This window comes from Pseudophryne corroboree, chromosome 6 (genome assembly GCF_028390025.1).
Source record: "Pseudophryne corroboree isolate aPseCor3 chromosome 6, aPseCor3.hap2, whole genome shotgun sequence".
NCBI lineage: Eukaryota > Metazoa > Chordata > Amphibia > Anura > Myobatrachidae > Pseudophryne > Pseudophryne corroboree.
Window position 1 is genome coordinate 503,613,861 of NC_086449.1, and position 27,654 is coordinate 503,641,514.

General features: G+C 42.7%; 1 protein-coding gene across 7 annotated transcripts in view; it reads right to left on the bottom strand.

The window, feature by feature from the left end:
* The window catches only part of SYT1 (synaptotagmin 1), a 1,004,279-nt gene that overhangs the window by 429,335 nt on the left and 547,290 nt on the right, over window positions 1–27,654 (bottom strand). Inside the window, exon 1 of one of the 7 annotated variants that reach the window (XM_063927397.1) lies at window positions 18,990–19,049. The exons of the other annotated variants lie outside the window; for them this stretch is intronic. The gene's annotated coding sequence lies outside the window, so the exon portion shown is untranslated. Of the gene's footprint in view, window positions 1–18,989; window positions 19,050–27,654 lie in introns of those variants that run through there. 7 annotated transcript variants of the gene reach the window in all.

Consider the following 27,654-nt stretch of genomic DNA (forward strand, 5'->3'; position numbering starts at 1 on the left):
ATTATTATTGTGCTGTACCACAAATTTCTCTTCATGGAACATCTAAAAAATATGGGACATTAATTGCAGTGTTCCAATACATTCAGTTGAGCAATAAAGCTATGTATAAACCTTAAATACCACATGGGCTAAATGGAAATAGTTATAGTTAATATCCTAGTATAAAGCAATATCATTTTGTTTGGAATACATACGGTATGACAGTTCTAGAATCATTATGTCAACACTACCTACGTCAGGGCTTTGATGGCACCGCCTGTATGCCAACAATGTTAAAGTATTACTTAACCACTTTACTGGCTAATAGTTTTTCCAAAAATAGAAATTGTTTTTTTTTTTATGATTGAATTAGGTTAAGAACATATATGTAAAATATATCCAACATTATCTTATTTTTAAAAAAAGTTTAAAAAAAGTGTTGTTTTTTTTATACATTGGTTAAAATATTTATGGCTGAGATATTGGACAATATAGGTGATTGGAACATTGCGACCATCACAAACTCACAGTTTCCTGATGGCTGCTCCTTTCTGCAGTTGCCAGGTATACAAAGTGTTGCTTCTGTTACATTTCCCCAGCGGCTAATAATCTCTGCTGGGTGGGAGGGGCTGCTGGGCTGTCCGATCACCAGTGATTGGCTGCTTGGCAGGCATTGGGGGAGGGAACTAAAAGAAGAGGGGCTGGAACTTCCTCTGAGAGTGACAGTATGTTTAAAGATATACTAGTAACATTTTTTAAATACTTTAAGTAGCATTTTAACAATGTCTGCATACTGGTGCCTGCAAAATGTAACTCCAACATAGGCAGTGTTAATATAATGATTGTCAATATCACAACTGCATACCAGTTGTTTATTTAAAAAATAATACAAGCAATAATTTAATGTTCCAGATTCATTCTGTACATAAAATAACTGACAAATGTTATTGTCAGATAATGTAATGATAAATGCTTGTGGTACATTTATGAAAGTACAAAACCTAATTTTCAGTTGCAATCATATAAATGCAAAAAGCTGACATTGATGTGCTACCAAAATCACTATTAGGTGTTATGCAAATGCTCTTGTAAATATGAAAGTAAAATCTGAAGCTGTTTTTGACATGTCTTTAGCAGCTTATGCAATCTGGAGTTTGAGATTGTTGAATATGGGATGTCAAGCTGTGTGAATCATCCACAGTGATTAGTTTTAAACTCATAATAGTTTTCCAGACAAAGAATTTTCTACATTTTTTATGACATGATGGCGAGATGTCAAAAATTATTCAGCCAATTGGACAGATAGCTGTTGTTTTCTGTAGTAAATTATTTCACGTGTTATTCTGGCACACTTATATTTCCAATTAAAAAATAAAAACAATAAATATTTCAGGATCATTCAGATACATATTGCAGTGCTAACTTCTAGAAGAAAAATACCTTCAAAAATTAATAGCGATGATATTTATAGCAAAACCTCCCCCATACCAATTAAACGTCAACACATCACATATTCACTAAATCTAAAAGCCGTTTTGCACTTTATAAAATAAATAAAAAAACGTTCAGACACACAGAAATGTAACATATAACAGACTTTGACATTTCTGATGATATTAGACATTCCATTTGCTGTGTAGGAGAGTGCAAGCTATTGTATTGCTATTTTATATAGCCTCAACCCCCATTTGAGAAAGGTCCATTGTTTGTATCCTTCAGTAGACATAAAGTAAGGATATCTAGGTAAGTGAGATTTAGCACTGGTATCAGTTCATGCTAATTTAATTTGCATTATGAGTTGAATAAAAATACAGCTGATATCAGTAAAATAAGTGTGTACAACTCAGTGACGTCATACTCTAGTATACTCCAGAGTTTCGACTATAAAAATATAAAGAATATATTATAAATATCATCTTTATAGTATTCTAAACATTTTTATAGTCAAAACGCTGGAGTAAAAAATCTATGACAGGTGAGGCAGTTGCCCCCCCCCCCCCCCCCCCCGCCCCGCCTACCTTTTCTGCACATCTCTGCTCAAAACTCACCAAATTTCCAGCAGTATCTACTGCTGCACCTGTGTATAATGCCCACATGAACCTTTGGAATCATATATTGTGTATATATCTGGCTTTGGCAATAAGGAGCGGATTGGGATGGAAAACCAGCCCGATAAATTTATGGAAGCAGCTCTAATGGGTGTGCAGTCTGATAAGGGGTGGGGTCTGTTGAGGGGGACGGGTTCCCTCATTGAACTTTATTGTACGCAATTGCGGCCTTCCTTGCATCTTTTTCTTCAGTTGTGTCTGAGACTGGGGCGGATTGGGAACTAAACATGGTCCTGTAAAATTTTGTAGAAGTGGCCCAACATGGGCAGCACAAGAGGTATAACATACCGTGCAGCCAAGGCAGAATCACTGAATGGCAGAGTTACTGTACTGCAGTGATGGAATAACAGAATGAATGGGGACAATGCAGTGTACTGAGTGCGGTGGGCTGCCTGTCATGTGGGGCCACATGGTAAAACACAAATCTGGCCCCACAGACAAGTCAGCCTACCAGGAGTCTTCCTGGTGATCCCTATGACCAAGCCAACCCTGCTAATACTAGCTAGTGCCTCCTCAGCCATTTACCTTACTGCATGTCCCTGGTGTAAATTCACCAAACCATATTACATGAGGTACTGCAAGCAAATATTTTTGCACTGCAGCTAAATGTTCTTGCATGAAGTAAGCAACACAGATAAGTAAGAAAGCAGTCTCAGTTGTGTGAAAAACTTCCATTCAATATTTCATGGTTACCATATGGTAGGAAAATATCCTCATTGCTCTAGCATATTTATATTGGTCATAATAAGGTATTGTATTCAACAATCCAAAATGAAGGTACTCTAGTAAATCAGCTGCTTTCAAATCTACAAAGAAAGTCTGTAAGTGAGCATAGTTTTAACTTTGTGAATCAGCATACAAACGAATACATAAATGAATAAAGTTGATACGAGCACGCCTAGAGCACAAAGAGCTGACATTACACGATGAATGGTAAATGGTAAATGATTTACAACAAGATGACTGTGAATGAACCAAATTTAAATTTGTACTGCTGTACCTCACTTGAGTGTGTTAGTTATGTCACACAATTAACCCTTCTGATTGAATTATGATTTTAACAATAGGTTTTGCAATGCACCAAACACATATATTTGGGGTAAAATTTAGAGCCGGAACAAGGTGTGTGTGGAGTGTGCTCCGCATATAGCACTGCAAGGTAGGAAGCGATGTTGGCAGCACTTATCAATTATGAATTATCAAATTACTTTCAATTGCAGCTCCCCTCCTTTTTGAAGACCAGCATCTCCTGACCCCCTGTCTCCTACCCCACCCTTTTGTCACTAATACCTATACAGCATTTATGGACTTGACTTGATAGCTCTTTGTTGTTCAGTGGTACTGTCTTTTATTACATTTCGGGATGCTGATATGCCCAGAATTCAAACCCTTTGCCTATGACATTGCAGCTGGACAGTTTATTCATTGAGCTATCTGTCCTTGCATAGAAACCTAGAGAATTCCAAGCTGGATAGTTTTAACTATTTGAAGCTTACCTTGTACTTTGTGAAGGGGTGATCAGCGTTACGGCTGGGCAGACCTATGTAGTGTGTGGTTGCAAGAGATTGGATGTGTGGCTGCACACTGCATGAAGCTGCTCGATTATGGTGCTTTTTTTTTTTTTTTTTTACGGGGTACAGGTAGCTTCATATAGTTATAAAACTCATAGTTTTTATGCAGGATCAAGTGGCTCGGGGGGTGGGGTGTTTGGTTGGGATGTAGCAGGTTGTGGTTTTGAGTTCTGGGTGTGACAGTATATTGAAATGTGCTTTTTAATGAAAGGTATTGTCGAGTTGAGTGCATGAATGTGGCATAAAAAGTATTTGTGTCCAAATCCATTTTCTTGCAGTGTTCTATAAATGTTTGTGTATAATTATATATGTGTGTGTGTGTGTGTGTGTGTGTGTGTGTGTGTGTGTGTGTGTGTGTCTCTGTATGTCTGTGTGTGTGGGAAGGGGCATCATAGCTTGGGCTTTCTCTGGAATCAATTTTGTCATGCCCATTACCCGCGAGGCACGTGCCTTATGTTCCTATTGGAAAAATGGGGGGCACCAATTCTCTTTCTTCCACAGGGCACCAAAAAGTCTAATTACGGCTCTGGTACAATTATTAATAAGGCAGAAAGTGTCATGTCTGGGATATGATTTTAAGTAGGAAATATTGGGTCAGATTTCAGTTAGGATTTTTAAGGAGGTAGTTGAGGGTTCAGATCTGGGGTATACTGAACATTAGGCCTGATTACACGTTGGGAATAAAGTAAGAATAAGCTTTGCACCTTGGTAAAACCATGCAGCGCTGCAGGTGGAGCAGATTTAAAATGTGCAGAGCTTTATATTTGAGTGGGGTGTGTCCAAACTGACAATTAAATTGCAGTGTAACAATTAAGTGTCCAGCCTTCGTGGGCTACATGCAAAAGCAGCCAGTATTTACCCCAATTGCAAAATATGTATTTGCACCCCTTGCATTGCAACATGGTTTGTCCAGATACACAGTTACAATACTTCAGTACTTGATCTTTCTTACTGTATTCCCAACTCAGAATCAGGCCCTATGATAATAATGGAGTAGGCGGATCAGATCTGGGGTAATATTTGTTAAGGCCCATACACACTTGCTGATAAAATGAGGGACATCGCTCATTTTCCCCCTTCCTGAGCGACATTGCTAATTTTGTCAGCCATTGTGTATGCCGCCAGCGACAATAGATGCGCGGCCCCATGGTTGGCAACAATCGTCGCTGTTGGCACTGCATGCAAGCTCGATCTGGACTGTTGTCCAGCAGCTGCATGCACGGCCGGTGGCTGCGTGACTTCGATATGAGTGGTCAAAGAGCGGCATCGTCTAGTGTGTATGGACCTTACAAAGGAAGGTAGAGGCAGCTCTGGGTCATGATTTATAATATGGGAATATAGAAAACAGATTTGTGATATGAGTTTTAATAAGGGAGGTGAAGGTTGATCAAATCAGGAATCTACTGTTAAATGAGTGAGGTCAGATCTGTGGTCCCCTTTAAAAAAAAGGGGGCAGCAGATATGGTGCTTGATTTTGATACACTTTTAATAAAATTAAAAGGTAATTCATGCATGGTCATAAGGGCTGTGGCTAAAGAAGGTAATGGGGCTGTGGCTGAGTAAGATGATGAGAGCTGAGCAAGATGATGGGGCTTTGTCTTAGGAAAGAGAAATGGATGTTGCTTGAGGAATGGCAGAGGAAGGTGATGAGGGGCGGAGGATGGTGATGAGGGGCCAAGGAAGGTGATGAGGGACTGAGAGATAAGGGACTGAGGATGGTATGAGAGACTGAGAAAGGTGATGAGGGACTGACGAAAGTGTTGAAGTCCTGAGGATGGTCATGAGATGCTGAGGTGATGAGGACTGAGGACAGTGATGAGGTGCTGAGGGCCTGCGGGAGGGAGGCCATGGGACCAAGTTTCAACCCACTGGCCTGATATGGACTCTGTGTAAGAAGGCACTCATTGGTATTTCAAGAGTGACTGGAGGCTGGTCTCCTGCAATTAGCTCTGCAGATATTTAACCCAGCAGATATTAAACCCACCTCCTCCACTACCTCTCTCCTTCTGCCTGTTCCCATCTTGCCCACCTTCTCAATCTCTCCCTCTCATCAGGCACTGTCCCCTCTGCCTTCAAGCATGCTCTTGTCTCCCCTATTTTTTTAAAAACCTACCCGTGATCCAAAGACCCTCTCCAACTATCAATCAATCTCTCTCCTCCCTTTTGCCTCCAAACTCCTTGAGCGTATTGTCTATAACCGCTTCACTGCCTTTCTTTCCTCCCACTCACTGCTTGACCCATTCCAGTCTGATTTCCACTCTCTCAACTCCACTTAAACTGCCCGCAAAAAAGTCTGCAACGACCTCCATGCAGCCAAATCTAAGGGCCACTACTCTCTGCTTATTCTTCTTGACCTCTCTGCTGCTTTTGACACTGTGGACCACCCTCTCCTTCTGCAAATCCTTCACTCTCTTGGTCTGCATGATACTGCCCTCTCCTGGCTGTCCTCCTACCTCTCTAATCATTCCTTCTCTGTCTCCTCTCATTATGCTACCTCCCCCCACTTCCACTAACTGTTGGTGTCTCCCAAGGTTCTGTTCTTGGTCTTCACCTTTTCTCTCTTTATACATCCTCTTTAGGTGGACTCATTAGTTCTCTTAACTTCCAATATCACCTCTATGCTGTTGACACTCAAATCTACCTTTCCTCCCCTGATCTCTCCCTGGCTCTCCTCACTCATACCTCCAACTGTCTCTCTGCTATCTATTTCTGGATGTCCCAGTGCTTTCTTAAACTCAACATGTCCAAGACTGAGCTGATCATCTTCCCACCCTCCCGCACAACTTCACCTCCTACAATTTTGTTTTCCATTGATAGCACGACTATCTCCTCTAGCCCCCAAGTATGCTGTCTTGGCATAATCCTTGACTCGTCCGTCTCCTTCAAACCACACATTCAGCACCTCTCACAAACCTGTCATTTTCATCTCAAAAAAATTTCCATGATCAGACCCTTTCTCACCCAGGATGCCACCAAGATAATTATTCACTCACTGATTATTTCCAGACTGGATTACTGTAATCTCCTCCTAATTACTGGCCTTCCTCACAATTGCCTCTCTACACTCCAATCTATCCTCAATGCTGCAGCCTGGCTCATCTTCCTCATCAAATGCACTACATCCACCTCCCCTCTCCTACAAGCCCTTCACTGGCTTCCCTTCCCTTTTAGGATCCAATTCAAACTTCTCACACTCACTTACAAAACACTCACCCACTCCTCTCCCACTTACATCTGACCTTATCTCCCTTTACTCTCCCACCCATCCTCTTTGCTCTGCTAATGCACGCCGACTCTCCTGTCTTCTGATTACTTCCTCAAACTCCTATCGCCAAGATTTTTCACGTGCTGCTCCCTTACTCTGGAATTCTCCACCTCTCCCCCTCAGACTCTCCACCTCTCTATAGAACTTCAAACAGGCTCTTAAGACCCACTTCTTTACCAAACCCAGCCAAATCTCATCCTAACCCTCTGTCCCACGCTCGGTCTACCCAGGGCCGGATTTAGGGGGGGGCGAACGGGGCGACCGCCCCCCCTAACATACAGCTCCATTCCATGTGCTGCTGTGCACACAGTGTACCGGAGATCTGCATTAACCCCTCCCACAGCAGAGCGAGTCACAGCTGGGTGAGACAGATAGACGGGATTGAGCTGAGCACTTGTGCAGAGGGAGGAGAGAGCTCTCCCGAGTCCCAGCCAATCAGAGCTGGCCTTCCTCCCCTGCTCCTCCTCTCTCCCCTGGTCTCCCTGTGTGTGAGCCTGGTCAGCCTGTTGCAAAGCATTACTGGGATTTTGAGTCTCTCGCGTCTCACCAGTGTCTGCCCTGCATCATGTCTCCTGACTGAGCTGCAAGAGGAGCCCCCCTCCTCACCTTCCTTCTCCCCCCAGAAATTCCAATCTTCTTGTCTGCAGCTTGTAACGGAGGTCAGTGTCCCGTATGTGTGCACTGAGCAACTTAGCTGATGTCTGCTTACAGGTCAGACTTCAGCAATCAGTGAAGAGAGACATGCATTCTGTGTGATAGCAGCAGCACTGGGTGAAGAGAGAGGTCTGTGCAGCCTGCTTGTAACATGAGACATGTCTCCTCTCAGACAGACTATGGGCAGTTCTGTACACCTTTCTTAGGTGCAGCCACAGACTTTCACCCTGACCCCCACTGCTGCTCATTTATTAGTTAGCATCACAATACAATTTAATAAAAAATAAAATACTACTCTTATCTCACACACAAAAACAGCTAAATTCCCCATTGCTTTGAAAGTTTCATATTTTGTGTTTGGGAGGGGCTGGACTAGAAGTGGGAGGAGTAATGAGTAGAGAGGGGAGGAGTCCGCATTGATTCTTAAACCGCCCCCCCTAAAAGAAATGTCTAGATCCGTCCCTGGGTCTACCCCATCTGTGTCACCCCTTTCTGCCTGCCCCTTCCCTTTAGAAGGAAAGCTTCCCTCATGTGCTTATCCTTTTCTTACTTTAATAATCCTCAACTGCCGAAATCCTGCAGTTTTTGCCACCTTGATACTTATCTCGGTGTCGTCTACTGATGTAGTTATGCTTAGTTACCCTGTACTTGTCCTATATTGTCTTCAACTGTAAGTCACTGTTTTCCTGTTTTAATTATGTGCATATGTACTCTGTAATTGGGCGCTGTGGAACCCATGTGGCGCCATATAAAAAAATGATAATATTAATAATAATAATAATAATAACAACCCAGACACCATATTGGTGTCTTCTGTAGGTGAATCAATGTTTGTTTTATTTTTTTCTGGCTGTGGGGTCAATGAATCAATGTATAATTTTTTCCCCCCTGTGGGAGCAATCATGGAATCTAGGTGTCTCAGTTTTAGTATAGGCCAGTGTGTGTGTTGTTTTCCCAGTGGAAGCCAATGTGTGTGTATTTTTTTGTTCCTGTGGGGGACAATATGTATGTATTTTTTTTACCTCTGTAGGGTTATTGTGTTTTTAAATTAGCCAAGAAAGAACTTGACCAAAAATCTATCCAGTGATAACATACACTAATTGAATTAGTTTTTGCCTCCATACCCTTGCCAATATATAAACTTCCTATTATAATTGGGTTTTTGGAGCTGCATATATAAGTAATGAACAGAGATGGTCTACGATAATTTCTAACATATGACATTGTATCCTGCTTATATATTCATGCATGTGCATTGGTCTGGCTTTGTAGGAGGAGGGGAGAATAATGAGTTGACTGATGACATCACTTAAATACATATATTTAGCTGTCTTATGGGTTGACTGGTTTGCACAGATAATATGAAAAACTAACTTTCAATTAGGCATACATTTCCATAAGAAATTGGTGATAATGTTGACATCACATGTTTTCCTTATCAGGCAACATAATACAATATGCACTGAAATCTTAACAGACACATTTTAGATACTGTTTCATTTGTTGTGGGAATGACCTGTTTAATAGAGATGAGCGGGTTCGGTTTCTTTGAATCCGAACCCGCACGAACTTCACTTTTTTTTTCACGGGTCCGAGCGACTCGGATCTTCCCGCCTTGCTCGGTTAACCCGAGCGCGCCCGAACGTCATCATGACGCTGTCGGATTCTCGCGAGACTCGGATTCTATATAAGGAGCCGCGCGTCGCCGCCATTTTCACACGTGCATTGAGATTGATAGGGAGAGGACGTGGCTGGCGTCCTCTCCATTAGAATAGATTAGAAGAGAGAGAGAGAGAGAGAGATTGTGCAGACAGAGTTTACCACAGTGACCAGTGCAGTTGTTGTTAAGTTAACTTTTATTTAATATATCCGTTCTCTGCTATATCCGTTCTCTGCCTGAAAAAAACGATACACAGCAGTCACACAGTGTGACTCAGTCTGTGTGCACTCAGCTCAGCCCAGTGTGCTGCACATCAATGTATAAAAGCTTATAATAATTGTGGGGGAGACTGGGGAGCACTGCAGGTTGTTATAGCAGGAGCCAGGAGTACATAATATTATATTAATTTAAAATTAAACAGTGCACACTTTTGCTGCAGGAGTGCCACTGCCAGTGTGACTAGTGGTGACCAGTGCCTGACCACCAGTATAGTAGTATATTGTTGTATACTATCTCTTTATCAACCAGTCTATATTAGCAGCAGACACAGTACAGTGCGGTAGTTCACGGCTGTGGCTACCTCTGTGTCGGCAGTCGGCAGGCAGTCCGTCCATCCATAATTGTATTATAATATATACCACCTAACCGTGGTTTTTTTTTCATTCTTTATACCGTCATAGTGTCATACTAGTTGTTACGAGTATACTACTATCTCTTTATCAACCAGTGTACAGTGCGGTAGTTCACGGCTGTGGCTACCTCTGTGTCGGCAGTCGGCAGGCAGTCCGTCCATCCATAATTGTATTATAATATATACCACCTAACCGTGGTTTTTTTTTCATTCTTTATACCGTCATAGTGTCATACTAGTTGTTACGAGTATACTACTATCTCTTTATCAACCAGTGTACAGTGCGGTAGTTCACGGCTGTGGCTACCTCTGTGTCGGAACTCGGCAGGCAGTCCGTCCATCCATAATTGTATTACAATATATACCACCTAACCGTGGTTTTTTTTTCATTCTTTATACCGTCATAGTCAGTCATACTAGTTGTTACGAGTATACTACTATCTCTTTATCAACCAGTGTACAGTGCGGTAGTTCACGGCTGTGGCTACCTCTGTGTCGGAACTCGGCAGGCAGTCCGTCCATCCATAATTGTATTATTATAATATATACCACCTAACCGTGGTTTTTTTTTCATTCTTTATACCGTCATAGTGTCATACTAGTTGTTACGAGTATACTACTATCTCTTTATCAACCAGTGTACAGTGCGGTAGTTCACGGCTGTGGCTACCTCTGTGTCGGCAGTCGGCAGGCAGTCCGTCCATCCATAATTGTATTACAATATATACCACCTAACCGTGGTTTTTTTTTCATTCTTTATACCGTCATAGTCAGTCATACTAGTTGTTACGAGTATACTACTATCTCTTTATCAACCAGTGTACAGTGCGGTAGTTCACGGCTGTGGCTACCTCTGTGTCGGCACTCGGCAGGCAGTCCGTCCATCCATAATTGTATTACAATATATACCACCTAACCGTGGTTTTTTTATACCACCTAACCGTGGCAGTCCGTCCATAATTGTATACTAGTATCCAATCCATCCATCTCCATTGTTTACCTGAGGTGCCTTTTAGTTCTGCCTATAAAATATGGAGAACAAAAAAGTTGAGGTTCCAAAATTAGGGAAAGATCAAGATCCACTTCCACCTCGTGCTGAAGCTGCTGCCACTAGTCATGGCCGAGACGATGAAATGCCAGCAACGTCGTCTGCCAAGGCCGATGCCCAATGTCATAGTACAGAGCATGTCAAATCCAAAACACCAAATATCAGAAAAAAAAGGACTCCAAAACCTAAAATAAAATTGTCGGAGGAGAAGCGTAAACTTGCCAATATGCCATTTACCACACGGAGTGGCAAGGAACGGCTGAGGCCCTGGCCTATGTTCATGGCTAGTGGTTCAGCTTCACATGAGGATGGAAGCACTCAGCCTCTCGCTAGAAAACTGAAAAGACTCAAGCTGGCAAAAGCACCGCAAAGAACTGTGCGTTCTTTGAAATCCCAAATCCACAAGGAGAGTCCAATTGTGTCGGTTGCGATGCCTGACCTTCCCAACACTGGACGTGAAGAGCATGCGCCTTCCACTATTTGCATGCCCCCTGCAAGTGCTGGAAGGAGCACCCGCAGTCCAGTTCCTGATAGTCAGATTGAAGATGTCAGTGTTGAAGTACACCAGGATGAGGAGGATATGGGTGTTGCTGGCGCTGGGGAGGAAATTGACCAGAAGGATTCTGATGGTGAGGTGGTTTGTTTAAGTCAGGCACCCGGGGAGACACCTGTTGTCCGTGGGAGGAATATGGCCGTTGACATGCCAGGTGAAAATACCAAAAAAATCAGCTCTTCGGTGTGGAGGTATTTCACCAGAAATGCGGACAACAGGTGTCAAGCCGTGTGTTCCCTTTGTCAAGCTGTAATAAGTAGGGGTAAGGACGTTAACCACCTCGGAACATCCTCCCTTATACGTCACCTGCAGCGCATTCATAATAAGTCAGTGACAAGTTCAAAAACTTTGGGTGACAGCGGAAGCAGTCCACTGACCAGTAAATCCCTTCCTCTTGTAACCAAGCTCACGCAAACCACCCCACCAACTCCCTCAGTGTCAATTTCCTCCTTCCCCAGGAATGCCAATAGTCCTGCAGGCCATGTCACTGGCAAGTCTGACGAGTCCTCTCCTGCCTGGGATTCCTCCGATGCATCCTTGCGTGTAACGCCTACTGCTGCTGGCGCTGCTGTTGTTGCCGCTGGGAGTCGATGGTCATCCCAGAGGGGAAGTCGTAAGCCCACTTGTACTACTTCCAGTAAGCAATTGACTGTTCAACAGTCCTTTGCGAGGAAGATGAAATATCACAGCAGTCATCCTACTGCAAAGCGGATAACTGAGTCCTTGACAACTATGTTGGTGTTAGACGTGCGTCCGGTATCCGCCGTTAGTTCACAGGGAACTAGACAATTTATTGAGGCAGTGTGCCCCCGTTACCAAATACCATCTAGGTTCCACTTCTCTAGGCAGGCGATACCGAGAATGTACACGGACGTCAGAAAAAGACTCACCAGTGTCCTAAAAAATGCAGTTGTACCCAATGTCCACTTAACCACGGACATGTGGACAAGTGGAGCAGGGCAGGGTCAGGACTATATGACTGTGACAGCCCACTGGGTAGATGTATGGACTCCCGCCGCAAGAACAGCAGCGGCGGCACCAGTAGCAGCATCTCGCAAACGCCAACTCTTTCCTAGGCAGGCTACGCTTTGTATCACCGCTTTCCAGAATACGCACACAGCTGAAAACCTCTTACGGCAACTGAGGAAGATCATCGCGGAATGGCTTACCCCAATTGGACTCTCCTGTGGATTTGTGGCATCGGACAACGCCAGCAATATTGTGTGTGCATTAAATATGGGCAAATTCCAGCACGTCCCATGTTTTGCACATACCTTGAATTTGGTGGTGCAGAATTTTTTAAAAAACGACAGGGGCGTGCAAGAGATGCTGTCGGTGGCCAGAAAAATTGCGGGACACTTTCGGCGTACAGGCACCACGTACAGAAGACTGGAGCACCACCAAAAACTACTGAACCTGCCCTGCCATCATCTGAAGCAAGAAGTGGTAACGAGGTGGAATTCAACCCTCTATATGCTTCAGAGGTTGGAGGAGCAGCAAAAGGCCATTCAAGCCTATACAATTGAGCACGATATAGGAGATGGAATGCACCTGTCTCAAGTGCAGTGGAGAATGATTTCAACGTTGTGCAAGGTTCTGATGCCCTTTGAACTTGCCACACGTGAAGTCAGTTCAGACACTGCCAGCCTGAGTCAGGTCATTCCCCTCATCAGGCTTTTGCAGAAGAAGCTGGAGGCATTGAAGAAGGAGCTAACACGGAGCGATTCCGCTAGGCATGTGGGACTTGTGGATGCAGCCCTTAATTCGCTTAACAAGGATTCACGGGTGGTCAATCTGTTGAAATCAGAGCACTACATTTTGGCCACCGTGCTCGATCCTAGATTTAAAGCCTACCTTGGATCTCTCTTTCCGGCAGACACAGGTCTGCTGGGGTTGAAAGACCTGCTGGTGACAAAATTGTCAAGTCAAGCGGAACGCGACCTGTCAACATCTCCTCCTTCACATTCTCCCGCAACTGGGGGTGCGAGGAAAAGGCTCAGAATTCCGAGCCCACCCGCTGGCGGTGATGCAGGGCAGTCTGGAGCGACTGCTGATGCTGACATCTGGTCCGGACTGAAGGACCTGACAACGATTACGGACATGTCGTCTACTGTCACTGCATATGATTCTCTCAACATTGATAGAATGGTGGAGGATTATATGAGTGACCGCATCCAAGTAGGCACGTCACACAGTCCGTACTTATACTGGCAGGAAAAAGAGGCAATTTGGAGGCCCTTGCACAAACTGGCTTTATTCTACCTAAGTTGCCCTCCCACAAGTGTGTACTCCGAAAGAGTGTTTAGTGCCGCCGCTCACCTTGTCAGCAATCGGCGTACGAGGTTACATCCAGAAAATGTGGAGAAGATGATGTTCATTAAAATGAATTATAATCAATTCCTCCGCGGAGACATTGACCAGCAGCAATTGCCTCCACAAAGTACACAGGGAGCTGAGATGGTGGATTCCAGTGGGGACGAATTGATAATCTGTGAGGAGGGGGATGTACACGGTGATATATCGGAGGGTGAAGATGAGGTGGACATCTTGCCTCTGTAGAGCCAGTTTGTGCAAGGAGAGATTAATTGCTTCTTTTTTGGGGGGGGTCCAAACCAACCCGTCATATCAGTCACAGTCGTGTGGCAGACCCTGTCACTGAAATGATGGGTTGGTTAAAGTGTGCATGTCCTGTTTTGTTTATACAACATAAGGGTGGGTGGGAGGGCCCAAGGATAATTCCATCTTGCACCTCTTTTTTCTTTTCTTTTTCTTTGCATCATGTGCTGATTGGGGAGGGTTTTTTGGAAGGGACATCCTGCGTGACACTGCAGTGCCACTCCTAGATGGGCCCGGTGTTTGTGTCGGCCACTAGGGTCGCTAATCTTACTCACACAGCTACCTCATTGCGCCTCTTTTTTTCTTTGCGTCATGTGCTGTTTGGGGAGGGTTTTTTGGAAGGGACATCCTGCGTGACACTGCAGTGCCACTCCTAGATGGGCCCGGTGTTTGTGTCGGCCACTAGGGTCGCTAATCTTACTCACACAGTCAGCTACCTCATTGCGCCTCTTTTTTTCTTTGCGTCATGTGCTGTTTGGGGAGGGTTTTTTGGAAGGGCCATCCTGCGTGACACTGCAGTGCCACTCCTAGATGGGCCCGGTGTTTGTGTCGGCCACTAGGGTCGCTAATCTTACTCACACAGCTACCTCATTGCGCCTCTTTTTTTCTTTGCGTCATGTGCTGTTTGGGGAGGGTTTTTTGGAAGGGCCATCCTGCGTGACACTGCAGTGCCACTCCTAGATGGGCCCGGTGTTTGTGTCGGCCACTAGGGTCGCTAATCTTACTCACACAGCTACCTCATTGCGCCTCTTTTTTTCTTTGCGTCATGTGCTGTTTGGGGAGGGTTTTTTGGAAGGGACATCCTGCGTGACACTGCAGTGCCACTCCTAGATGGGCCCGGTGTTTGTGTCGGCCACTAGGGTCGCTTATCTTACTCACACAGCGACCTCGGTGCAAATTTTAGGACTAAAAATAATATTGTGAGGTGTGAGGTATTCAGAATAGACTGAAAATGAGTGTAAATTATGGTTTTTGAGGTTAATAATACTTTGGGATCAAAATGACCCCCAAATTCTATGATTTAAGCTGTTTTTTAGTGTTTTTGGAAAAAAACACCCGAATCCAAAACACACCCGAATCCGACAAAAATAATTCGGTGAGGTTTTGCCAAAACGCGTTCGAACCCAAAACACGGCCGCGGAACCGAACCCAAAACCAAAACACAAAACCCGAAAAATTTCAGGCGCTCATCTCTACTGTTTAATATTACTAGTGTATTCATCATCACCTACTGGCTCTTATAATGGATCATGGGATATATATTTAAACTCTCTCATTCGCTGTAGTGAATGACCCTTTTTGCACTATGAGGGTAATTCATACCTGATCGTAGCTGCAAATTTATTAGCAGTCGGGCAAAACCATATGCACTGCAGTTGTGGCAGATATAACATTTGCAGAGAGATTTAGATATGGGTGGGTTATATTGTTTCTGTGCAGGATAAATACTGGCTGCTTTATTTTTACACTGCAATTCAGATTTCAGTTTGAACACACCCCACCCAAATCTAACTCTCTCTGCACGTTATATCTATCCACCCTGCAGTGCACATGGGGGGTAATTCTGAGTTGATCGCAGCAGGAACTTTGTTAGCAGTTGGGCAAAACCATGTGCACTGCAGGGAAGGCAGATATAACATGTGCAGAGAGAGTTAGATTTGGGTGGGGTGTTTTCAATCTGCAATCTAAATTGCAGTGTAAAAATAAAGCAGCCAGTATTTACCCTGCACAGAAACAAAATAATCCACCCAAATCTAACTCTCTCTGCACATGTTATATCTGCCTCCCCTGCAGTGCACATAGGGGGTAATTCCAAGTTGATCGCAGCAGGATTTTTTTTTAGCAGTTGGGCAAAACCATGTGCACTGCAGGGGAGGCAGATATAACATGTGCAGAGAGAGTTAGATTTGGGTGGGTTATTTTGTTTCTGTGCAGGGTAAATACTGGCTGCTTTATTTTTACACTGCAAATTAGATTGCAGATTGAACACACCCCACCCAAATCTAACTCTCTCTGCACATGTTATATCTGCCTCCCCTGCAGTGCACATGGTTTTGCCCAATTGCTACCAAAAATCCTGCTGCGATCAACTTGGAATTACCCCCATGGTTTTGCCCAACTGCTAACAAAGTTCCTGCTGCGATCAACTCAGAATTACCCCCGTAGGGGGTAATTCCAAGTTCATCGCAGCAGGAAATTTTTTAGCAGTTGGGCAAAACCATGGAGGTCATTCCGAGTTGTTCGCTCGCAAGGCGATTTTAGCAGTATTGCACACGCTAAGCCGCCGCCTACTGGGAGTGAATCTTAGCTTCTTAAAATTGCGAACGATGTATTCGCAATATTGCGATTACAAACTTCTTAGCAGTTTCAGAGTAGCTCCAGACTTACTCTGCCTGTGCGATCAGTTCAGTGCTTGTCGTTCCTGGGTTGACGTCACAAACACACCCAGCGTTCGCCCAGACACTCCCCCGTTTCTCCGGCCACTCCTGCGTTTTTTCAGGAAACGGTAGCGTTTTTTCCCACACGCCCATAAAACGGCCTGTTTCCGCCCAGTAACACCCATTTCCTGTCAATCACATTACGATCGCCGGAGCGAAGAAAAAGCCGTGAGTAAAAATACTATCTTCATTGCAAAATTACTTGGCGCAGTCGCAGTGCGGACATTGCGCATGCGCACTAAGCGGAAAATCACTGCGATGCGATGAAATTTACCGAGCGAACGACTCGGAATGAGGGCCCATGTGCAGTGCAGGGGGGGGGGGGGGGCAGATATAACATTTGCAGAGAGAGTTAGATTTGGGTGGGTTATTTTGTTTCTGTGCAGGGTAAATACTGGCTGCTTTATTTTTACAGTGCAATTTAGATTGCAGATTGAACTAACCACACCCAAATCTCTCTCTCTCTGCACATGTTATATCTGCCTCCACTGCCGTGCACATGGTTTTGCCCAACTGCTAACAAAGTTCCTGCTGCAATCAACTCAGAATTACCCCCATGGTTTTGCTGAACTGCTAACAAATTTGCTGCTACGATCAGGTCTGAATTACCCCCTATATCTCATTGGCCCTCATTCCGAGTTGATCGGTCGCAAGGCGAATTTAGCAGAGTTACACACGCTAAGCCTACGCCTACTGGGAGTGTATCTTAGCTTCTTAAAATTGCGACCGATGTAATCGCAATATTGCGAATACAAACTACTTTGCAGTTTCTGAGTAACTTCAACCTTACTCTGCCTGTGCGATCAGTTCAGTGCTTGTCGTTCCTGGTTTGACGTCACAAACACACCCAGCGTTCGCTCAGACACTCCCCCGTTTCTCCAGCCACTCCTGCATTTTTTCCGGAAACGGTAGCGTTTTCATCCACACGCCCATAAAACGCCGTGTTTCCGCCCAGTAACACCCATTTCCTGTCAATCACATTACGATCGCCGGAGCGATGAAAAAGCCGTGAGTAAAAATACTATCTTCATTGTTAAATTACTTGGCGCAGTCGCAGTGCGAATATTGCGCATGCGTACTAAGCGGATTTTCATTGCGATGCGATGAAAAATACAGAGCGAACGACTCGGAATGAGGGCCATTGTTCACACTCTTCCCACTCGTCTCAGGATATTACAGACCTTAACTCTAGAACTATAGGTAATATGGTAATATGCAATTTTCTAGAATTTACATATGTCATCTGGAAGAAGTCCTTAAGATCTCTTGATCTGAATCACAGCAAAATAATACATTACAATATTTTTAAACAGACATATTTAAAAAAATACAGTTTTGTTTTTTTTACTTTTTATTTCTCTGTTAAAGGTCTGTTATCCATGGATGTTAAGTTTAATCCCTCTGTTAGTAGCTGTAAAGGAGATTTGTGGTTCTCAAGAAAGAAAAAAACAATCAAATTACTTCTGCTGAACATGTGCTACATGACCTCGAGTTATAGGGGATTACAAAATTAAATAGCTTGTTTTCTCATTTTTAAAGCCCTTATATGGCCAAATTGTAACAACATTTAGACTGTCTCAATACCCACCGCGCTAAATTGCCATCAGCTGATTTTTAGCAAAGAAAGCAATTCTACCTTGATTTCCAGATGGTAAGTTACATATTTCTCTGTAGAATACAGAGTATACTGAATTTAATTTAGCCAAGCCATTGTATGGCACAACTAATGTAAAAAATATCAATGTGCAGTATAAATTGATTAAAACTAGCTAGGTCAGACATCATAGAACTATATTTATTCAGAAGGTGTGTTGATCTTTCTAAATAGATACATTTCAGGTAATAATATAAATGTTTACCCAAATTCACTTTTATATAATGTAAACTAATATATATTAATTTTATATATATATATATATATATATATATATATATATATATATATATATATATCAGTTGCATACCTCCCAACAGGAACCTCTCCACGAGGGACAGAATGCTCTGCTGCTGGACTTCCCTCTTAATTAATAATTGCCATCACCTGTGCTTAAACACCTTTCTTATCCACTACCCTGTTCACCACAGGTGCCAGCAATCATACATTAAGAGAAAAGTCCAGCAGCAGAGCAATTTGTCCCTCCTGGAGAGGGTCATGTTGGGAGGTATGCAGTTGCACACCTGCAACATATGCCAACATAGCTCTCAGAGTAATATGGTAGAATAGCGGGCCATATGTTGTACAGCTTTTCAGAAAAGTATATCTTGTATAAAACCAGATGTCAATTGTTATTACAAATCGTAATGCAAAGAGTGCAAGACTGATTAATCATCTTTGAACTGATTGGTTTCCAAAAGAAATAATACCAAGCAACTTAAGCTACTTATAATGATATCTAAATTGCACCTATGTTATTGAAATACAATATATATTCACATTAGGTTACAATAATGTGATATAGAACTTACATTTATGTTTACAAGGCTTTTTCAACATTGAACTCTATTGACTGGCATCAATGGCAACTCCAAAGGTGGGGCTGAAGCACCACCCAGAATTCAAATAAAGGAGCCACACCAACTGGGCTGGATTATTCTTTTAGCAGGATTATCGGCAGCCGTGGTATCAGCTGCATCCTGATTCCCCCACTCCCTCCCTTCTACCAAAGCCTAACTCCCACCTGCAGCCTATCTTCTCCCAACACCTGATGTGTCCGGATTAAAAGAGGTGCCGGACCATAAGATGCCAGATAATTGGTGGTCTACCTGTATTTTAAATATACAGAATAAAATGCTCTATTTCAAAAATAATACTGAGAGGAAATCTTATGTTAGTTATATTTTAAAAAAACAACTCCTGTACATAATAGTATAATTTATATGCAAAATGTATAATATGCTTGATTTAAAATGCTTGTCAATTCTTGTACTAATTAATGTGAAATTATCTTCCATGAGCAGTTCAACTTAATTATAGTCATTTTAAAAGAAATGAACTTTGTGTCAAACTAATCTCAAAGCCATCATCAGAGGAAAACAAACTTCTAAATACATTTTTAATTTCATATATTAGCAGCAAAATTTATCACAGAATATTTATCCCAATGGTTTTCTACTCCAGTTACTAGATAATAAAATACTGATAAGAAAGGACAAGTTTACAGAATGGGAGATGCGTTCTTAATTAACTGTTACAATTTATATATTTATATACAATGTTATGTCATACCAGTACTTTTCTCCACATTGCTTGCCTAGTTAATCGATTGTAACAAACAAATTTGTCTCCAATGCAGAAGGCATAGTGCATGATTAGAATATGCCCCAGTGTATTCTGGTCCCCTGAGAAATAGTTGACACTTGTATAATGCAGTCAGTGATAGGAAACCACCGTAAGTGTAAGTTAATATACTTTACCTGAATGATGTTCTGGCAAAACTTTATTTAGTAACTTCTCAGCAGAATGAACAAATCTGGATATACAGTATGTCACAATCAGGTACTATTGTTATAAACCCAGACTCCTGCATGTTGAATGTTATTCTCAGACAAAGGGGGAGATGTACTTAACAGTGAAAAGAGTGGAGAAGTGAGCCATTGGAGACCAATCAGCATTGAGGTAACAGTTTTATAATTTGCATACTATAAAATTATACAGAGCAGCTGATTGGTTGCCATGGGCAACTTCCCCACTAGCTCACTTCTCCACTCTTTTCACTGCTTAGTACATCTGCCCCTTAGTTCTACATATGTCTGTGTGCCCCATACTGTATGTGCGTGTGTTTGTCTGTCTGTCCTATGTGTTTATTTAGTAAGGTGAGAAGGACTGAAGCTGGTATGGGTATTTGCAATGGTAATTATCTTTTAATTTTTTAAAGGAATACTGTAATTCAGGTACTGTAAATCCATGTTCAAAAATATTTATTTTTATATTTAAATACAGTATTTGATTTTTCTTAAAGAAGCTTTTAGACCATTAATACTAAAATGTAAATATTGACACAGCATTTCAACACTACAAGAATAAATGTGAGCCTACTGAGGGGCTGCTTGGTGTGGGCTAACTAAAGGTAATTGTATATAAAAATTGAATACTTGTTTAAATGAATTAAAAAAATATGGCGGAAAATATTACATAAATCTAAATCACAACCTGAAGGATTAAAAAATTATAAATGTAATTAAATCATACATTAATTCCATTAATTCATATACTCCGTGTACATTTTTGCAATATCTCAATGGGGAAGGTTCAATTAAGCATGATTTCTGCTTGCAGCCTATGGAGGTGCAAACAGAAATCAGTTACCATAGCTGGTAGGAAATTGCGCAGTGCACAGGTGTCGACACCAGCTTGTGCTTAATTGAATCTTTTCACAAAATGTATTACTGGTAATTGAAAATGTTATTTTGTATTATAAGAACATTAACAAACATCTAACACAACAGTCATTTTCAGTTATGATCTTTACTGATTTTTGCCCAATGGAAACATGTCATTGACATTTACTTTTAAGACTGTGAACAAATAATTTTATCTCAGCTTTTGAAATTAGGTTCGTAAAGGCAGTGAAATACCATCTTATTGTATTTGTCTTTCTATGGCAGAATGTGGATCTACTGTATCAGCTATTATGTATAAGAAAAGGTTGAAATCAATGAACATATGACCTCACAACTTCAAATATTATATTGTGTATGTTATTACTGAAAACAAATGTGACTCAATATTCTTGTTTTACCATCTCACTGACAACATAGCGTTGTGCAATTTCAAATGACTTAAATGCTACATTTCTATATGTGTTCAAATTCCTTAATTTTCTTAATATACAAAGATTCAGGAGCTACCTTAAATGTAAGGGCTATCATCAGCTACATTTAGACCTTATAAAGGGATGCGTTGTGAGTCCTTTCAACAAGGATATCCTGCTGTAACAGAAGTGTCATGAACTACAGTATGGCTTTTTTTTAAATAGATGCCAACCACAGTAGTACTTGTGCTGTTTTATAATTTGTGGTGGATAGAGGTCAGATTACAGGGTCCAGATTACCTCACAAAAATCACTCTTTAAGGACCTGGTGCAAATGTTAAGGTTTAAGATATTTCACCTGCTATCTGCTGAAGGAAAGTCAGGTTACTGAGCTGACCATTATTAAGAACTAAGGGCCCGATTCAGTATGGAACGCATCTGCAATATATTTGCATGCTGAAGCCCTTTTACAATGTGCACATGTGCAGAAGCCACACTGCGCGTGTACACAACGTGAGATGCAACGGCATCTCACATAAGCGAATGCCTCTGACTGATTGACAGGTAGACGCATTCGCAGGGTTGCATTGTCATTTTGGGGTCAGCGTTGCATCATTGGGGGAATGCGGTCAGGATAACGCAGGTGTGTCTGGACCATTTGCTGGGCGGGCTGCGGCGGCTGTGCGAATTCACATGCAGCAGCTGCAACCCAAAAGATGGCAGGTAAACCATCTGCCTTTGCAGCTAGGCTGTGCAGGCAGGGGGCTACCCTTATCATGCAAGCACTTCGATGCTGAGCAAAGCGTTGGCATAATAGTGGGGGGAGGTCCCGGCATGTGGGGTAGACCGGCCCTGTGCTGGGCATCCCCCCGCATGCTAGTGTAAAGGGTTGTAGTTGTGCAAATTTTCACATAACTACAACCCATGCTGAATTAGGCCCTAAGTTCTTTTGACAATCAAAATGAACTTTTGAAAATAAAATAATTAAAGTTCAATATTTTCTATCAGTATTAAACAGAATAGATGAGAAAGGCAATATCATATCACATTCTACTATATGTACTATATATTCACAAAGGAAACAGTTCTAGTAGCCCACCTACAGTACATGCTTAATTAAGGACAACATGGACAGACTCATAATGAGGGGTGTGTAATCGATGCTGCCAAATATGGTGCAAGGTAGCGGGGGTGGGAAAGTTGCTACCCTACCATGTACCTTGCGTGGGGTCTCTCCTGGCAGGAGGCTCCATCAGTGCTCCCACAAAGCTTGTGATGTAATGTCATGCTATCCCATGCTCTGGGGCAGTAGGTCATCCTTCATCCTATTCTGAGCATCTGGGTTGCTTGCTTGGCAGAAGATGACTACAAGCTTCAGTTATTAACCAGTAAGTTTAACAGTCATACTAATATTCTCAATATTGTCAATGAAGTAAGCCAGACCAGCAACTTCCTAAAACATTGCAGAAAATAAGAGAGAATTGCTAGTGCAGCTTCTGCACCCAGACTTCCTGAATGAGGTATGTAATGGCCCATCATATCAGTAGCAGCAGCTGAGCATGTACAACAGCTCTTATTTTGACTCTCTTCACACTGTTTATTTACTAAGAATCATGTTTGCTCGTGATTGCATTCTCATGCAAGTTTAGCCTGTTTCTGCAAAACAGAGATTTACTAAAGCCAAATACAGGCATAAAAATGTGATCTGAATAGAAATAGATAGCCATACATGCTAATAGAATTCAATAGACCATCGAATCAACTCTCAAGTACTTTCCATAGACAGGTATACAACTCCCAAATTTACTAAGAATTGTTTTTAAAAACATGCTAGAACATGGAGCAGACCAAAATCTGTGCAGTGTTTCTGTGTGTTACAGTGTAAAGAAGTGGTTAAAAATTAGGGGTGGAGGTCCCCCGTATTTCCAGGAACCAGCAGCGGACAACCAGCAGGGAACTGGGGATTGGGGGTAATGCCATAGCAGGGGTCACGCTTTATGGGGTTCCCCTACCAAAACATTAACCTGCCCCTAATAGTCAGCCCATGCCTGGTGATTCCTTGGGAAATGGGTTCTCTTCCAATAAAGGGCTACCCCCTCCCGAGTATACCCCAGGCCTAGGATGAGTGTGAAATAAAGGACTAAAATATTTGTTGTGTGTGTACAGATGTGTCCTGCTATGTTGTGACTGCAATGTGTACTCACAACTCCCAGCATAGCGGGGTGTACAGTATGCTATGCAGGCTTTTGAATTGAAGCCAGCTATAAATGCATATACAGCGACATGCCACTGGAATGGATGGACTCACCACAGCAGCCACTGGAGTAGATGGACACAGCACAACATTGTGGAGTCAGCACCGTGTGAAACGGTGCCCGAATCATCATCACAGGGACTTATGTAGAATCCAAAACTCACAAGAATCCAACTCCAGATGATGACATTTTGCCTCATTTCCAGAATTGATGGGGAGATCTGAGCAGCAGTCCAGATACCCTCGGTTTGAGTAAGTGTGGGTGGGCTCTGTTCTCAGAAGCCCACTCATCTCTAGGAATACATCTCAGCATTATTGCTTCCTGCTTTGCCTCGATAAGAGGTGAAGCAGGAAGAGCTATAGTGGTGTGTGCTGAAGTAAAACCTTCCAATGAGCATGAAAGTAAGCAAACAACAACAACGAAGAACTAGGCTGCAACTAATGTGAGAGGGAGCTAGGAGGGCACGTGACCCGGGTGATTCAGAAGACTCAGACTCATTACTGCTTTGCCCCGGGTGACAAAAATCCTACTTTTGGCCCTGGTGTATTAAAATATTATGTTGGAGGTAAAGTAAATGTTTAAATTCTGTCCTGTGACACACCCCAGAGGATAAATGATGTGCTGCATTATCCTTGGGGTGTTAGTTAAATGAAGTATACTGTAGATTGTACCAAAACTTGACAAGATAATTGACTGGAGATTAATAAGGGGCCCATTTATCAATAAATATTTGCTGCTTATTCCCCCAAAACACCTGTTTTCAGGGGGATAACAGAAAACATTTAATATCACCCAATATTTGCTTCGATCTATACACTCCTCACATAGGTTTCTATGGGGGATGCGATGCTAACTGATTTACAAAGCTCTGGATTGCGAAGCATTGCCAATCTTGGCCCCCACAGCCAACACCATCTGAAGATGGTGTTAGCCAATTGCATCCTAAGGGCTACTGATTGCAAAATTATCTGGCACTGGGTTCTTCTGTTGAAACCCTCCCTAGCTGTGCATGTGAGGTCAGTGGGAATGCATATGACTAGGAATCCCGGCGTAGAAGGGAACACATTACAGGCATGAGCACCCCCCTGCAGTTGCTGCTTCATACATCCAGGTGTAATAATCACATACTGCAATGCGGTCCTGTGCCCTAATATTGCACCCAGATTGCACTGCAAATGTGATTATTGATAAATGGGCCCCTAAATCTGTAAATAATCTGTCCTCTTCCTCTCCATCTCCATCATTCTCATGGAGGTATCCAGTGCCCATTTGTCCACAAATAAAAACAGCAGGTACTCAAGGCTGGAATCAAACAAGAAAATTTGGGAACCATTGACCTTAGATGAAGAAAACATATTCTTATAATAAAACTAAAACTATGGTAATATATGATATTAAGAACATGAGATTGGTTTGAATAACTTTAAAACCTTCATCTAGAACTATATTTCTGTGATAAGAAAGAATTAAGGTAAAGAAAAATGTCAGTTAGAATCTAAGCTATATATTAGAATTGCTAAAGAAAACTGTTATAGACGGATTTATGACTAATTTTAATGCAAATGAGGAGTATTCTAATGTACTTGGTGAAAATCTCTGCAAGCTCATCAAGGTCTAAATTATAACTGTGCCTGGTGTTTACATTTTCTAATTAACAGAGGTTTATTAATAATTATGGATTTTATCTAAAATAAAGGCTCACTTTGCTTATAATTGTTTATTAAAAATCTGCATAATCATCTATATTGCATTCCTCAGGCAGATTATGAAGTGCATTATATGTATCCAGCATGCAAATAACAGTGTGAAGTACAGTATAATGCTCAGAGTAATTAATAAAATGTTGTATTTGTAAGAAAATGTTGTTGCTACTGTACATGGAATCAAGGGCATAGTTACTACGGGTGCAGGGAGAGCAGCTGCTATGGGGCCCAGAGCTGAGAAGGGCCACCTTCCCTGTCACAGTTACATGTGTTATATACATTTTTCACCATTGGGTGGTACGGGAAGCATTAAATTTGCCGGCTATCGGGATCCAGGCTGTCAGAATACAAATGCCGGAATCCCGACATCCGCTGAAATCCCCACTTGGGTGGTGATCCACGCCACCACCCGAGGGGGAATATAACCCTGGGGTGACTGAAGGTTGCCACCAGGCCCAAATCATGGCAAGTGTAGCAAGCCCATGAGGGGGCACTCTGAGCTCGCCGCCGGTATCCCGGCTATCGGGATCCCAGCATCGGTTTCCGGACCAACAGGATCCTGACAGCCGGGATATCAAACTGATCCAGTAGTACATAGGGGCCCTTACAAACTTTTGCCTTGTGGTCTATAATTTATCTAGTTATGCACCTGAACCTGTTCATTGTAATGTGGTATAAAATGAACTGGAGGGCATTATAATGTTACATAATATGAATGGGGCACTGTAATATGGCCCAATATGAAGTGGAGGCACTGTAGTGTGGCATAACTGGGGACATTGTATGTTATAATGTGAATTGGGGATACTGCGTTGCATAATGTGTAATGGCAGCCCCACAATGTGACATAATTTGAACTAGGGTACTATTATGGGTTATATAATAAACTAGGGCACTACTATGGGGCATAACATTAACTAAGGCTCTGCTATGGTTCACAAAATGAACTAGGACACTATCATGGGAGATGTACTGAGAAGAGATGTCGCTCTAGAAGCACTGGGATAGAGGCTCATTCAATATGGGGCCCACAAAGTTCTGGCTATGCCCCTGCATAGAAATAATTTGTATTAAATTAACTATGTAACGATCCTGATGGTATTTCTCATGTTCTGTGGCTTACCTCTGCTTATTATGCAAACAGGCATCTGCTTCACATACAAACTGCAGTCTTGATTACTTGCTGGTTAGCACCTTAGCAGGAATTCCACTGTGTGTGTAATTGCCAAGACCCAGTGTTCACCAACCGGGCTCTCTGTTCATCACACCTAGCTTGCAGTAAAGTCTTTACATGCTGTTCCTGCATAGCTCTCTCAGCATAATGTCTGCTTCCTAGTGTTTGGGTCTGCTAGGCCTCAATACACATCAGAGACTGAGCCTGGAGTACTGCTGTGACAAGTCCTGATCACCTGACTGCAGCACAGCCAATTATGTGACGGTCTGAGCTTCCCTGCACCACCTGATCGACCCAGCCAATCCCTGCACACTGGCTCCTATAAGAATGCTGGGTAAGATCTGCCTTATCGCTGGTGCTATGATGGTCATACCCTGTATGGATGTTTGCTCTCAGCTGCTTCCAGGTTAACTTGCTCCAGGAGATTCCCTTCTGACCTGAGTTCCAACCTGCTTGCAGCTCTGTCAAGCTCCATTGGTGTTCCGCCATCGATCTTCTCCATCGGGCTTCTGCCATCGATATCCTGTTCCATCGGTGTTCCGCCATCGATCTCCTGCTCCATTGGTGTTCCGCCATCAATCTTCTGCTCCATTGGTGTTCCGCCATCGATCTTCTAATCCACTGGTGTTCCGACATTGATCTTCTACTCCACTGGTGTTCCATCGTTGATCTTCTGCTCCATCGGTATTCCGCCATTGATCTTCTGCTCCATCGGTGTTACGCCATCAATCTTCTGCTCCATCGGTGTTCCACCATCGATCTTCTGCTCCATCAGTGTTCTGCCATTGATCTCTAGCTCCATCGGTGCTCTGCCATCAATATCCAGTACCATCAGTATCCTTTCTTTCTCCAGTGGTCAGTAACATTGTGTATTCCTTTATATTGACTTCATCAGTGGTTTACACTGCAACTGTGTCTGCTATTGTGTGCTCATTATATTGGGACTTCATCACTGGTTTACACTGCAACTGTGTCTAACGTGTGCTCATTATATTGGGACTTCATCAGTGGTTCTGTTATGATTCCAATACTCCGGTCTGGGGAGATCTTATAGCAAGGACCCGAGTACTGGAACGTAATGCTGGGAAATAAGAGTGGGAACGGGAATAGCCCCTGGCGCCCTATCTCCGTTGTCTCGCCCGTGTTGTCAGAAATCTCTTGCGAGACTATGGTTGCTTGAGCCCATGGCAGCCGCGTTTGAAGGGCGGATTACGTCTGCCCAACTCCGATGCCCCCTCAGGTCTTAAT